Below are 15,782 nucleotides of genomic sequence, written 5' to 3'. Positions count from 1 at the left end.
ATATACTGAACAACTTCATTGATGAGTGGTTTGACAACCAGAGCATCAGCATTGATGATCTTCAGCTTCCAGTGGACATAAGCGTCACCTTCCACGGAGCCATTGCTAATGAGTTGGCTCTAGCTCGGAAGATTGTCGAGCTGAAGAACTAAATTGATTATGAGAAGGCTCACTTCAAGAAGAACATGGCCAAGCTCAGTGTGGCAGATGTTCAGATCTTCAAGAAGGTGCATGATGACCCACAAGTATAGGGGATCTATCATAGTCCTTCCGATAAGTAAGAGTGTCGAACCCAACGAGGAGCAGAAGGAAATGATAAGCGGTTTTCAGCAAGGTATTCTCTGCAAGTACTGAAATAAGTGGTAACAAATAGTTTTATGATAGGATAATTTGTAACGAGCAACAAGTAACAAGAGTAAATAAAGTGCAGCAAGGTGGCCCAATCCTTTTTGTAGCAAAGGACAAGCCTGGACAAACTCTTATATAGAGAAAAGCGCTCCGGAGGACACATGGGAATTATCGTCAAGCTAGTTTTCATCACATTCATATGATTCACGTTCGGTACTTTGATAATTTTATATGTGGGTGGACCGGTGCTTGGGTGCTGTTCTTACTTGAACAAGCATCCCATTTATGATTAACCTCTATTGCAAGCATCCGCAACTACAACAAAAGTATTAAGGTAAACCTAATCATAGCATGAAACATATGGATCCAAATCAGCCCCATATGAAGCAATGCATAAACTAGGGTTTAAGCTTCTGTCACTCTAGCAACCCATCATCTACTTATTACTTCCCAATGCCTTCCTCCAGGCCCAAATAATGGTGAATTGTTATGTAGTCGACATTCACATAACACCACTAGAGGCTAGACAACATACATCTCATCAAAATATCGAACGAATTCCAAATTCACATGACTACTAATAGCAAGACTTCTCCCATGTCCTCAGGAACAAACGTAACTACTCACAAAGAATATTCATGTTCATAATCAGAGGGGTATTAATATGCATATAGGATCTGAACATATGATCTTCCACCAAATAAACCAACTAGCATCAACTACAAGGAGTAATCAACACTACTAGCAACCTACTAGTATCAATCCCGGACATGGAGACAAGAATTGGATACAAGAGATGAACTAGGGTTTTGAGAGGAGATGGTGCTGGTGGAGATGTTGATGGAGATTGCCCTCTCCCGGTGAGAGGAGAGTTGGTGATGACGATGGCGATGATTTCCCCCTCCCGAAGGGAAGTGTCCCCGGCAGAACAGCTCTGCCGGAGCCCTAGATCGGTTCCGCCTCGTGGCGACGGAGTCTCGTCCCGAAAGGTTGCTTATGATTTTTTTCTCGACGAAAGACCTCATATAGCAGAAGATGGCCACCGGAGAGCCAACAGGGGGCCCAAGAGGCAGGGGGCGCCCCCACCCTCGTGGCCAGGTGGGGCCCCCTCTGACGTACTTCTTCCGCTCAATATTTTTTATTATTTCCAAAAATGACTTTCGTGGAGTTTCAGGACTTTTGGAGTTGTGCAGAATAGGTCTCTAATATTTGCTCCTTTTCCAGCCCAGAATTCCAGCTGCCGGCATTCTCCCTCCTTATGTAAACCTTGTAAAATAAGAGAGAATAGGCATAAGTATTGTGACATAATGTGTAATAACAGCCCATAATGCAATAAATATCGATATAAAAGCATGATGCAAAATGGACGTATCAACTCCCCCAAGCTTAGACCTCGCTTGTCCTCAAGCGGAAGCTGATAATGATAGATATGTCCACATGTTTAGAGGTAGAGGTGTCGATAAACTAAAATACGGACATGAGGGCATCATGATTATTCTCATAACAACAACATATATGGATATTGTCATATGATTTCTTACGCTCAAGTAATAATCTATTCACAATGCAAAAGTACGAATCATAAACTTTATTGAGAACCGACAAACTATAAACTTGGTCATTGAAGCAATTGCAATTTATCATAACATCATAAAGAGTCTATGTCAGAGCTTTATAGCAAGTCCACATACTCAACTATCATTTAGTCTTTCATAATCGTTAACACTCATGCAATACTTGTGGTTACAGAGTTTTAGCCGAACACAGAGAAAGATTGGGGCTTATAGTTTTGCCTGCCAACCTTTTACCTCAAGGGTAATGTCAACTATAATAACTCATGCTCCCCTACATCCAATTAGATATATCTATCAGGATCTTTCCAACACCCTGTGCTTGCCAAAGGATAAAATAAAAAAGGAAAGGTGAAGATCACCATGACTCTTGCATAAGATAGAAGATAATAGTAACAGATAGGCCCTTCGCAGAGGGAAGCAGAGGTTGCCATGTGCTTTTAAGGTTGGATGCACAAAATCTTAATGCGAAAGAACGTCACTTTATATTGCCCCTTGTGATATGAACCTTTATTATGCAGTCCATCGCTTTTATTTCTTCCACATCACAAGCTCGTATAAAGCTTATTTCCTTCACACCAATCAATCATACATATTTAGAGAGCAATTTTTATTGCTTGCACCGATGACAACTTACTTGAAGGATCTTACTCAATCCATAGGTAGATATGGTGGACTCTCATGGCAAAACTGGTTTAAGGGTTTTTGGAAGCACAAGTAGTTATTTCATGATTTAGAAGAATAAAAGTATTAGTATGGAATAGTCTTTGGGTGCTTGTTTCGTGCTCGTTCTATATATCTATGTAATTGGGTGTGGAAGTTATATAATAAAGAGTAGTTTGAATTTTTGCTTTACTTTCTTGTTCCAATCATAGAAATGATAATAAAAGTTCATATATTAATCTCATGGGGAGTAATGACTTCACATATAAGAAGTATAATTGATAAAAAATTATTGGAAGTTAACAAACATACCATTGGTCATTGATGCAATTCATGAAAGAGTAATAAAGGAAGAGAGATTTCGCATATAAATATACTATCTTGGACATCTTTTATGATTGTAAGACCCCATTAATTATTTTCAAGCTTGATCAAATAGTTGACGTTGGATAAGGAAGAAAACGTAATGGGTTGTGTTTGCTTATATCCACATACATGTTATATTGTCATGGATCCTCTAACATGTGGTGTTTGCTCATAATATTTTGCTAGCCAAAATCTCATACTAAGTAGAAATACTACTTGTTCATCAAAAAACCCTTAAACCCAGTTTCTTGCCATGAGAGAGCATCATATCTACCTATGGATTGAATAAGATCCTTCAAATAAATTGTCATCGGTGCAAAAGAAATAAAAATTGCTCCTAAATATGTATGATCTTTTATTGTAAGGGAAAATAAGTTTTGTACGAACTTGTGATGGTAACACAATAAAGGCGACAGACAACATAATAAAGGTTGCTATCATAAGGGGCAATATAAAGTTATGTTCCCTTTGCATTAAGAGCTTGCACATCCAGATAAATAAAAAGCGCATGACAACCTCTGCTTCCCTCTACGAAGGGTCTATCTTTTAACTTTTCAATTTTTTTACTTTTATGCAAGAGCCAATAGCATTCGTTCCTATTCCAGCCTCAAGTATTTTCCACTTGGCATGCATCATGTGGTAGGGAAAGATCCAGGCACATATATCCAGTTGGATATGTGTGATCATGAGTTACTATTGTTGACATTATTGTAAGTGCATCTAGTGCCGCCCCTAGTTGGTTTTGGAGTATTGACGACAAACTTGGTTGAGGGACTAATGTGTTTGTGAGAATTGCAGGATAACACAGGTAGTAGTCCCACATTGATTCGGTTTACCTACCAGAGATGACCCTTAAAAATGTGTGAAGACATTGAAGACAATGGTGGTTTGTGAAGATATTCACAACAAAGATTATGACTCGAGAAGACATTGTTTTTTCGTAGTTTCCTTTTCTTCTTTGTTGAGTCATAGGAGCCATCGTACTGTTAAATGGGGTCCAAGTGAACAAAGTCAGAGTGACTGATGTGATGCTCAATCAAATCCTATGTCTTCGAGCGAAGACAGTGAGAGCAAATCTTATCTAGAGCTGGATGAGTCAGCTTTACTTGTAGCCCAAGTCAAGCTGCCGCGTGTGTTTGAAATCTGACCGTTGGACACGTATCAGTTCCTTAGTGACCCAGGGTCATTTCGGACAAATCAGGTTGGGTTGCCTCCTGGCTATAAATTGCCCACCCCCTACACCATATATAAATTGGAGGCTGCTCAGAGTTAGTGCACGACTTTTGTCGTTTGAGAGCAACCCACCTCCGAAGCATTTGAGAGAGAGATCCTTGCGAGGACAAAGCCCAAACACCTAGAGCAAAAGAGTGTTAGGCATCACTGAAGTATTTTTGTCTGCGTGATTTGAAGACTTGTTACACTTGAGGACCGTGAATCCTCCAGCCGGTTAGGTGTCGTGTTCTGAGCATCCAAGAGTCATTGTGGATTGCCAGTGAACGAAGTCTGTGAAGATTTGGAAGCCTACCTTGAAGACTTACCAGAGTGATCGGGGGAGAACTAAGTGTTCTTAGCTCAAGGGGAATAAGGTGAAGACGTGGTCTTCTGAGTTGAATCTCAGCCTCCCTAACCAGACGTACAATTGTCACAGCAACTGGAACTGGTCCAACAAATCATTGTCCTCACCAAGCAACTGGTTCTATCTCTCACCTCCCTTTACTTATAGTCTGTCTTCGTGAAGTCATTGCCTGCTTGCATGATCTGATTGTCTTCACTGTGTAAATATTATTGTTGATTGGCTTCATACTATCTTCCATCCTGATCCATACTACCTAGCTGCTGATAGTCTTCATGCTTTCACTTCATTGCTTACTTGACTATGGCTTGTCTAGAGTAGTCTACGTTCCGCTGCATATCAATAGGTTTATTTCTTCTGTTTGTCTTCAAAGCCCCCGTGTTTTGAAGACTTCCTTAAAATCGCCTATTCACCCCCCACACTTTCAATTGGTATTAGAGCAAGGTGCTCCCTTGTTCTGTGTGATTCGGTTTAACCACCTGGAGTTTTAGCTATGTCGACTGCAGGGATAATCAAAGTCTCCGTTGCGTGCCCTGTCTCCGATGGCACTGATAACCCCTACTGGAAGAATAAGATGCGCATGCATCTTAAAGCCATTGATGTCGACCTCTGGTATGTCGTCAAGAACGGCGTTCCCAAGGCCGGAGAAGGTGTCACTGCTGCTGATGTCAAGAGGTGTTGGGGATCGTTGCAGAAATTAAAAAAATTCTACGCATCACCAAGATCAATCTATGGAGTAACTAGCAACGAGAGAGAGAGAGGAGTGCATCTACATACCCTTGTAGATCGCGAGCGGAAGCGTTCAAGAGAACGGGGTTGATGGAGTCGTACTCGTCGTGATTCAAATCACTGATGATCCTAGCGCCGAACGGACGACACCTCCGCGTTCAACACACGTACGGACCGGTGACATCTCCCACGCCTTGATCCAGCAAGGAGGAGGGAGAGGTTGAGGAAGAGGGCTCCAATAGCAGCACGACAGTGTGGTGGTGATGGAGTGGCAGTACTCCGGCAGGGCTTCGCCAAGCTCTTGCGGAGGAGGATAGGTGTTGGGGAGGGGAGGGGCTGCGCCTTGGATGTGGTCTTGTAGCCCTGCCCTCACCCCTCTATTTATAGGGAGAAGGGGGAAGGGGGCCGGCCCCTCTAGATGGGATCTAGAGGGGGGCGGCGGCCAAGGGGGAGGGGGCTTGCCCCCCAAGCCAAGGGGGGGCGGGGTGCCCCCTTTAGGGTTCCCCCCAACCCTAGGTGCATGGGCCCTAGGGGGTTGGCGCCCCAGCCCACTTGGGGCTGGTTCCCTTCGACCTACAGCCCATAAGGCCCTCCGGGGCAGGTGGACCCTCCCGGTGGACCCCCGGAACCCCTCCGGTGGTCCCGGTACAATACCGGTATACCCCCGGATATTTTCGGCGACCGTATGATGACTTCCCATATATAAATCTTCACCTACAAATCTTCCTTATAAACCTAGCGTCATCGAACCTTAAGTGTGTAGACCCTACGGGTTCGGGAACCATGCAGACATGACCGAGACAACTCTCCGACCAATAACCAACAGCGGGATCTGGATACCCATGTTGGCTCCCACATGTTCCACGATGATCTCATCGGATGAACCATGATGTCAAGGACTCAAGCAATCCCGTATACAATTCCCTTTGTCAATCGGTACGTTACTTGCCCGAGATTCGATCATCGGTATCCCAATACCTCGTTCAATCTCGTTACCAGCAAGTCCTTTACTTGTTCCGTAATGCATGATCCCGTGACCAACTACTTAGTCACAATGAGCTCATTATGATGATGCATTGCCGAGTGGGCCCAGAGATACCTCTCCGTCATACGGAGTGACAAATCCCAGTCTCGATACATGCCAACCCAACAGACACTTTCGGAGATACCTGTAGTGCACCTTTATAGCCACCCAGTTACGTTGTGACGTTTGGTACATCCAAAGCACTCCTACGGTATCCGGGAGTTGCACAATCTCATGGTCTAAGGAAATCATACTTGACATTAGAAAAGCTCTAGTAGACGAACTACACGATCTTGTGCTATGTTTAGGATTGGGTCTTGTCCATCACATCATTCTCCTAATGATGTGATCCCGTTATCAATGACATCCAATGTCCATAGTCAGGAAACCATGACCATCTGTTGATCAACGAGCTAGTCAACTAGAGGCTCACTAGGGACATGTTGTGGTCTATGTATTCACACATGTATTACGATTTTCGGATAACACAATTATAGCATGAACAATAGACAATTATCATGAACAAGGAAATATAATAATAACCATTTTATTATTGCCTCCAGGGCATATTTCCAACAGTCTCCCACTTGCACTAGAGTCAATAATCTAGTTACATTGTGATGAATCGAACACCCATAGAGTTCTGGTGTTGATCATGTTTTGCCCGTGGAAGAGGTTTAGTTAACGGATCTGCAACATTCAGAGCTGTATGCACTTTACAAATATCTATGTCTCCATCTTCAACATTTTCACGAATGGAGTGTAAGAGACGCTTGATGTGTCTGGTCTTCTTGTGAAACCTGGGCTCCTTGGCAAGGGCAATAGCTCCAGTGTTATCATAGAAGAGAGTCATCAGGCCCGACGCATTGGGGATAACTCCTAGGTCGGTAATGAACTCCTTCATCCAAATTGCTTCATACGCTGCCTCCGAGGCTGCCATGTACTCCGCTTCACATGTAGATCCCGCCACGACGCTTTGCTTGCAACTGCACCAACTTACTGCCCCACCATTCAAAATATACACGTATCCGGTTTGTGACTTGGAGTCATCCAGATCTGTGTCGAAGCTAGCATCAACGTAACCCTTTACGATGAGCTCTTCGTCACCTCCATAAACGAGAAACATATCCTTAGTCCTTTTCAGGTACTTCAGGATATTCTTGACCGCTGCCCAGTGTTCCATGCCGGGATTACTTTGGTACCTTCCTACCAAACTTACGGCAAGGTTTACATCAAGTCTGGTACACAACATGGCATACATAATAGACCCTATGGCTGAGGCATAGGGGATGACACTCATCTTTTCTCTATCTTCTGCCGTGGTCGGGCTTTGAGCCGAGCTCAATTTCACACCTTGCAATACAGGAAAGAACCCCTTCTTGGACTGATCCATATTGAACTTCTTCAATATCTTATCGAGGCATGTGCTTTGCGAAAGACCTATGAGGCGTCTCGATCTATCTCTGTAGATCTTGATGCCTAATATGTAAGCTACTTCTCCAAGGTCCTTCATTGAAAAACACTTATTCATGTAGGCCTTTATGCTCGCCAAGAGCTCTATATCATTTCCCATCAACAATATGTCATCCACATATAATATGAGAAATTCTACAGAGCTCCCACTCACTTTCTTGTAAACGCAGGCTTCTCCATAAGTCTGCATAAACCCAAACGCTTTGATCATTTCATCAAAGCGAATGTTCCAACTCCGAGATGCTTGCACCAGCCCATAGATGGAGCGCTGGAGCTTGCATACCTTGTTAGCATTCTTAGGATCGACAAAACCTTCCAGCTGCATCATATACAATTCTTCCTTAAGAAAGCCGTTAAGGAATGCCGTTTTGACGTCCATTTGCCATATCTCGTAATCGTAGAATGCAGCAATTGCTAACATGATTCAGACGGACTTCAGCTTCGCTACGGGTGAGAAGGTCTCATCGTAGTCAACCCCTTGAACTTGTCGATAACCTTTAGCGACAAGTCGAGCTTTATAGATGGTAACATTACCATCCGCGTCCGTCTTCTTCTTAAAGATCCATTTATTTTCTATCGCTCGCCGATCATCGGGCAAGTCTGTCAAAGTCCATACTTTGTTTTCATACATGGATCCTATCTCGGATTGCATGGCTTCAAGCCATTTGTTGGAATCTGGGCCCGCCATCGCTTCTTCATAGTTCGAAGGTTCACCGTTGTCTAACAACTTGATTTCCAGGACAGGGTTGCCATACCATTCTAGTGTGGAACGTGTCCTCGTGGACCTACGAAGTTCAGTAGGAGCTTGATCCGAAGTACCTTGATCATCATCATTAACTTCCTCTCTAGTCGGTGCAGGCATCACAGGAACATCTTCCTGAGCTGCGCTACTTTCCACTTCAAAAGGCAGTACTTCATCAAGTTCTACTTTCCTCCCACTCACTTCTTTCAAGAGAAACTCTTTCTCCAGAAAGGATCCGTTCTTGGCAACAAAGATCTTGCCTTCAGATCTGAGGTAGAAGGTATACTGTCGGTGTTCTGGGAATGGGGGGTCCCCAGACTTGCCTGCCTGCGGCCCGCGGCGTGGCTCAAAAGGGGCCCAGCACGGCCCATCTTCATCAACACAAGACCCAAGACCCTCGCGAGGGGCCAAGCCTCGCTGGGCGGACGACGCGGAGCTTCCTCAGGCACAGCCTCATCAGGCTGGCTCACGAGGAGGCAGAGAGGTCAAGGCGGGGTACCTCACGAGGTGCCCATGACGCAAGCCATGACAACCAAGTGCGTCAGGCGGGCGCCGGCCCGCGCAGTGTCCTCCTTTCCTCTTTGGTGCAAAGGGAGGAAGCGCAGGCGAGAGCATCAAGCAAAGGCATCCATTTCAGTGCAACGAGATCAAGACCAGTCCAAAGGCAGGGAAGAAGTCATTGTGGAGCCCGAGCTGGCGTCACCACCAGAGCCTTTGGCAGGCGAGGACCAACTTTAGTCAGGATAAGTGTACCAGATGTTCCCCTTTAAAATGGCCAATTGTTGGCGCCCTTCCCGCTCAATATTTGGGAAGAGGCCCAGGGCCTTTGCCTATAAATAGGACTAGCCACCCCCAGGGTAGCGGCATCTAGAATCGAGGATCCAGCAACCCAAGAAATCAGTTAGAGAGGCATAGGCAACAGACAGAGAGAGCAAAGGGCGATTGAACTCCTCCTAGCAGTTCATCGCCCCAGCCGAGAGCAGACCCTCGCGAGGCTGTTCTTCCTTGTACTGCTCCTCATCACCAGCCCAAGAGGCAATCCACCATGCCACAAACTAGAGTAGGGTATTACACCACAACGGTGGCCCGAACTAGTATAAACCTTGAGTCTCTTGTGATGTTCTTTCGATAGCTTAGATCTTTGCGATGCGGAGAGGTAGAAGGTGAGATCTCCGCGCGCACCCCAGAGTTCGAACCTCAAGGGTCTGCCGGAACCCGAGATCCGACATATACCCAATGGTTTCCTTAGGGTATCCTATGAAGACGCATTTTTCCTACTTGGGTTCGAGCTTTTCAGGTTGAAGTTTCTTGACATAAGCATCGCATCCCCAAACTTTTAGAAATGACAGCTTAGGTTTCTTCCCAAACCATAATTCATATGGTGTCGTCTGAACGGATTTCGACGGAGCCCTATTTAAAGTGAATGCGGCAGTCTCTAAAGCATAGCCCCAAAATGAGAGCGATAGATCGGTAAGAGACATCATAGATCGCACCATATCCAATAGAGTGTGATTACGACATTCGAACACACCATTTCGCTGAGGTGTTCCAGGCGGCGTGAGTTGTGAAACGATTCCACACTTCCTTAAGTGTGTGCCAAATTCGTGACTCAAATATTCCCCTCCACGATCTGATCGTCAGAACTTTATTTTCCTGTCACGTTGATTTTCAACCTCACTCTGAAATTCCTTGAACCTTTCAAAGGTCTCAGACTTGTGTTTCATTAAGTAGACATACCCATATCTACTTAAGTCATCATTGAGGGTGAGGACATAACGATAGACACCGCGAGCCTCAACGCTCATTGGACCGCACACATCAGTATGTATGATTTCCAATAAGTTGGTTGCTCTCTCCATTTTTCCGGAGAACGGAGTCTTGGCCATTTTACCCATGAGGCATGGTTCGCACGTGTCAAATGATTCATAATCAAGAGACTACAAAAGTCCATATGCATGGAGCTTCTTCATGCGTTTGACACCAATGTGACAAAGGCGGCAGTGCCACAAGTATGTGGGACTATCATTATCAACCTTACATCTTTTGGTATTCACACTATGAATATGTGTAACATTACGTTCGAGATTCATTAAGAATAAACCATAGACCAGTGGGGCATGACCATGAAATATATCTCTCATATAAATAGAACAACCATTATTCTCGGATTTAAATGAGTAGCCATCTCGTATTAAACGAGATCCTGATACAATGTTCATGCTCAAAGCTGGCACTAAATAACAATTATTGAGGTTTAAAACTAATCCCGTAGGTAAATGTAGAGGTAGCGTGCCGACGGCGATCACATCGACCTTGGAACCATTCCCGATGCGCATCGTCACCTCGTCCTTCGCTAGTCTCCGCTTATTCCGTAGCTCCTGTTTTGAGTTACAAATATGAGCAACCGCACCGGTATCAAATACCCAGGAGCTACTACGAGTACTGGTAAGGTACACATCAATAACATGTATATCACATATACCTTTGGTGTTGCCGGCCTTCTTGTCCGCTAAGTACTTGGGGCAGTTCCGCTTCCAGTGACCACTTCCCTTGCAATAAAAACACTCAGTCTTAGGCTTGGGTCCATTCTTTGGCTTCTTCCCGGCAGCTTGCTTGTCGGGCGCGACAACTCCCTTGTCGTCTTTCTTGAAACCCTTTTTACCCTTGCCTTTCTTGAACTTCGTGGTTTTATGCACCATCAACACTTGATGTTCCTTTTTGATTTCCACCTCCGCTGATTTCAGCATCGAATATACCTCAGGAATGGTTTTCTCCATCCCCTGCATATTGAAGTTCATCACAAAGCTCTTCTAGCTCGGTGGAAGCGACTAAAGGATTCTGTCAATGACCGCGTCATCCGGGAGATTAACTCCCAGCTAAGACAAGCGGTTGTGCAACCCAGACATTTTGAGTATGTGCTCACTGACGGAACTATTCTCCTCCATCTTACAACTGTAGAACTTGTCGGAGACTTCATATCTATTGACCCGGGCATGAGCTTGGAAAACCATTTTCAGCTCTTGGAACATCTCATATGCTCCGTGCTGCTCGAAACGCTTTTGGAGCCCCGGTTCTAAGCTGTAAAGCATGCCGCACTGAACCAGGGAGTAATCATCAACAGGGACTGCCAAGCGTTCATAACGTCTTGGTTTGCTGGGACTGGTGCTTCACCTAGCGGTGCTTCAAGGACATATGCTTTCTTGGCAGCTATGAGGATGATCCTCATGTTCCGGACCCAGTCCGTATAGTTGCTACCATCGTCTTTCAGCTTGGTTTTCTCTAGGAACGCGTTGAAGATGAGGACAACATTAGCGTGGGCCATTTGATCTACAAGACATATTGTAAAGACTTTGGACTAAGTTCATGATAATTAAGTTCATATAATCAAATTAAATGAACTCCCACTCAGACAGACATCCCTCTAGTCATCTAAGTGATACATGATTCGAGTCAACTAGGCCGTGTCCGATCATCACGTGAGACGGACTAGTCATCATAGGTGAACATCTCCATGTTGATCGTATCTTCTATACGACTCATGTTCGACCTTTCGGTCTTCCATGTTCCGAGGCCATGTCTGTACATGCTAGGCTCGTCAAGTCAGCCTAAGTGTATTGCGTGTGTAAATCTGGCTTACACCCGTTGTATTCGAACGTTAGAATCTATCACACCCTATCATCACGTGGTGCTTCGAAACAACAAACCTTCACAACGGTGCACAGTTAGGGGGAACACTTTCTTGAAATTATTGTGAGGGATCATCTTACTTAAGCTACCGTCGTTCTAAGCAAATAAGATGTAAAACATGATAAACATCACATGCAATCAAATAGTGACATGATATGGCCAATATCATTTTTGCTCCTTTTGATCTCCATCTTCGGGGCGCCATGATCATCATCGTCACCGGCATGACACCATGATCTCCATCATCATGATCTCCATCATCGTGTCTTCATGAAGTTGTCTCGTCAACTATTACTTCTACTACTATGGCTAATGGTTTAGCAATAAAGTAAAGCAATTACATGACGTTTATGTTGACACGCAGGTCATAAATAAATTAAGACAACTCCTATGGCTCCTGCCGGTTGTCATACTCATCGACATACAAGTCGTGATTCCTATTACAAGAACATGATCAATCTCATACATCACATATATCATTCATCACATCCTTTTGGCCATATCACATCACACGGCATATGCTGCAAAAACAAGTTAGACGTCCTCTAATTGTTGTTGCAATTTTTTTATGTGGCTGCTATAGGTTTCTTAGCAAGAACGTTTCTTACCTACGCCAAAACCACAACGTGATATGCCAATTTCTATTTACCCTTCATAAGGACCCTTTTCATCGAATCCGATCCGACTAAAGTGGGAGAGACAGACACCCGCTAGCCACCTTATAGAACTAGTGCATGTCAGTCGGTGGACCTGTCTCACGTAAGTGTACGTGTAAGGTCGGTCCGGGCCGCTTCCTCCCACGATGCCGCCGAATCAAGATAAGACTAGTAACGGCAAGTAAATTGACAAAATCGACGCCCACAACAACTTGTGTTCTACTCGTGCATAGAAACTACGCATAGACCTAGCTCATGATGCCACTGTTGGGGATCGTTGCAGAAATTAAAAAAAATTCTACGCATCACCAAGATCAATCTATGGAGTAACTAGCAACGAGAGAGAGAGGAGTGCATCTACATACCCTTGTAGATCGCGAGCGGAAGCATTCAAGAGAACGGGGTTGATGGAGTCGTACTCGTCATGATTCAAATCACCGATGATCCTAGCGCCGAACGGACGGCACCTCCGCATTCAACACACGTACGGACCGGTGACGTCTCCCATGCCTTGATCCAGCAAGGAGGAGGGAGAGGTTGAGGAAGAGGGATCCAACAGCAGCACGACGGCGTGGTGGTGATGGAGTGGCAGTACTCCGGCAGGGCTTCGCCAAGCTCTTGCGGAGGAGGAGAGGTGTTTGGGAGGGGAGGGGCTGCGCCTTGGATGTGGTCTTGCAGCCCTCCCCTCGCCCCTCTATTTATAGGGAGAAGGGGGAAGGGGTCCGGCCCCTCTAGATGGGATCTAGAGGGGGGCGGCATCCAAGGGGGAGGGGGCTTGCCCCCCAAGCCAAGGGGGGGCGCCCCCTTTAGGGTTCCCCCCAACCCTAGGCGCATGGGCCCTAGGGGGGTTGGCGCCCCAGCCCACTTGGGGCTGGTTCCTTCCACCTACAACCAATAAGGCCCTCCGGGGCAGGTGGACCCTCCCGGTGGACCCCCGGAACCCCTCCGGTGGTCCCGGTACAATATCGGTATACCCCCGGATATTTCCGGCGACCGTATGCTGACTTCCCATATATAAATCTTCACCTCTGGACCATTCCGGAACTCCTCGTGACGTCCAGGATCTCATCCGGGACTCCGAACAACATTCGGTAATCACATACAAATCTTCCTTATAACCCTAGCGTCATCGAACCTTAAGTGTGTAGACCCTACGGGTTCGAGAACCATGCAGACATGACCGAGACAACTCTCCGGCCAATAACCAACAGCGGGATCTGGATACCCATGTTGGCTCCCACATGTTCCACGATGATCTCATCGAATGAACCACGATGCCAAGGACTCAAGCAATCCCGTATACAATTCCCTTTGTCAATCGGTACGTTACTTGCCCGAGATTCGATCGTCAGTATCCCAATACCTCGTTCAATCTCATTACCATCAAGTCACTTTACTCGTTCCGTAATGCATGATCCCATGACCAACTACTTAGTCACAATGAGCTCATTATGATGATGCATTACCGAGTGGGCCCAGAGATACCTCTCCGTCATACGGAGTGACAAATCCCAGTCTCGATACGTGCCAACCCAACAGACACTTTCGGAGATACCTGTAGTGCACCTTCATAGCCACCCAGTTACATTGTGACGTTTGGTACACCCAAAGAACTCCTACGGTATCCGGGAGTTGCACAATCTCATGGTCTAAGGAAATGATACTTGACATTAGAAAAGCTCTAGCAGACGAACTACACGATCTTGTGCTATGCTTAGGATTGGGTCTTGTCCATCACATCATTCTCCTAATGATGTGATCCCGTTATCAATGACATCCAATGTCCATAGTCAGGAAACCATAACCATCTGTTGATCAACCAGCTAGTCAACTAGAGGCTCACTAGGGACATGTTGTGGTCTATGTATTCACACATGTATTATGATTTCCGGATAACACAATTATAGCATGAACAATAGACAATTATCATGAACAAGGAAATATAATAATAACCATTTTATTATTGCCTCTAGGGCCTATTTCCAACAAGAGGTTCATTCAACTGGATTCAACTGCCAAGAACATCATATGTGGTCATCTGACTATTCGACAGTATGGTCGTGTGAGTGCTCTGGAAACTGCGAAGCTAGTCTGGGACTGGCTCTCCAAGGTCAACGAAGGTGTCTCAACCCAGAGAGACTCAAGGACCAGTGTTCTTCGCAACATCTTCAACTGCTTCAAGAGAAATGACAATGAGAATGTCCAGCTCACATTTAATCGCCTCACTGATATCACTAATGTGCTTCATGCACTCGGCGCTACTGAGATCACCAAGCATGAAATCGTCAAGACACTCTTGAGATTGCTTGACAACTCATTTGACACCCTGGCCCTAATGATTCAAGAACGCCCTGACTTCAAGACTCTCGATCCGTCTGACATACTTGAGAGGCTCAACACACATGAGTTCCAGTTATTTGAGAAAAGAGATATCTATGGTCCCAACTATGGCCAAACTCGCGCTTTGAAGGCAAAGGTTGTTTCCTCATATGAAGAAGAATCTGACTGCTGTTCTGACGATCCTGAAGACATTGGAAAGGAGCTTGCTATGCTTGTGAAGAAGTTTCAGAAGTTCACCATGAAGAAAGGCTTCGGAAAGTCTTCAAGATCCAGCTCTAGAAATGATGAAGCTTCCACACGTGATCACAAGAAGAGAACATGCCACAAGTGCAAGAAACCTGGTCACTACATCTCTGAGTGTCCACAGTGGGACAATGAGACCAAGAAGAAGAAGAAGAGCAATGAATATGATTCTGATGACAAGAAGAAGAAGAAATCCTCAAAGTCTTCATCAAAGTCTTCATCAAACAAGAAGAGCTCATCTGGCAAGGCTTGTGCTTTTGTCGGCAAGGAAATGGATTCAGATGAGGAGTCTTCTTCTGAGGAGGCAGAGGTGGAGTCCAAGGAGGGTTCCAATTCAGGCGTGGCACGCCTGGCTCTAGCTACTGCT

The sequence above is a fragment of the Triticum dicoccoides genome, chromosome 3A, assembly GCF_002162155.2.
Source record: "Triticum dicoccoides isolate Atlit2015 ecotype Zavitan chromosome 3A, WEW_v2.0, whole genome shotgun sequence".
In the NCBI taxonomy this organism is placed as follows: Eukaryota; Viridiplantae; Streptophyta; class Magnoliopsida; order Poales; family Poaceae; genus Triticum; species Triticum dicoccoides.
Note: the sequence above shows the minus strand (reverse complement) of the source record.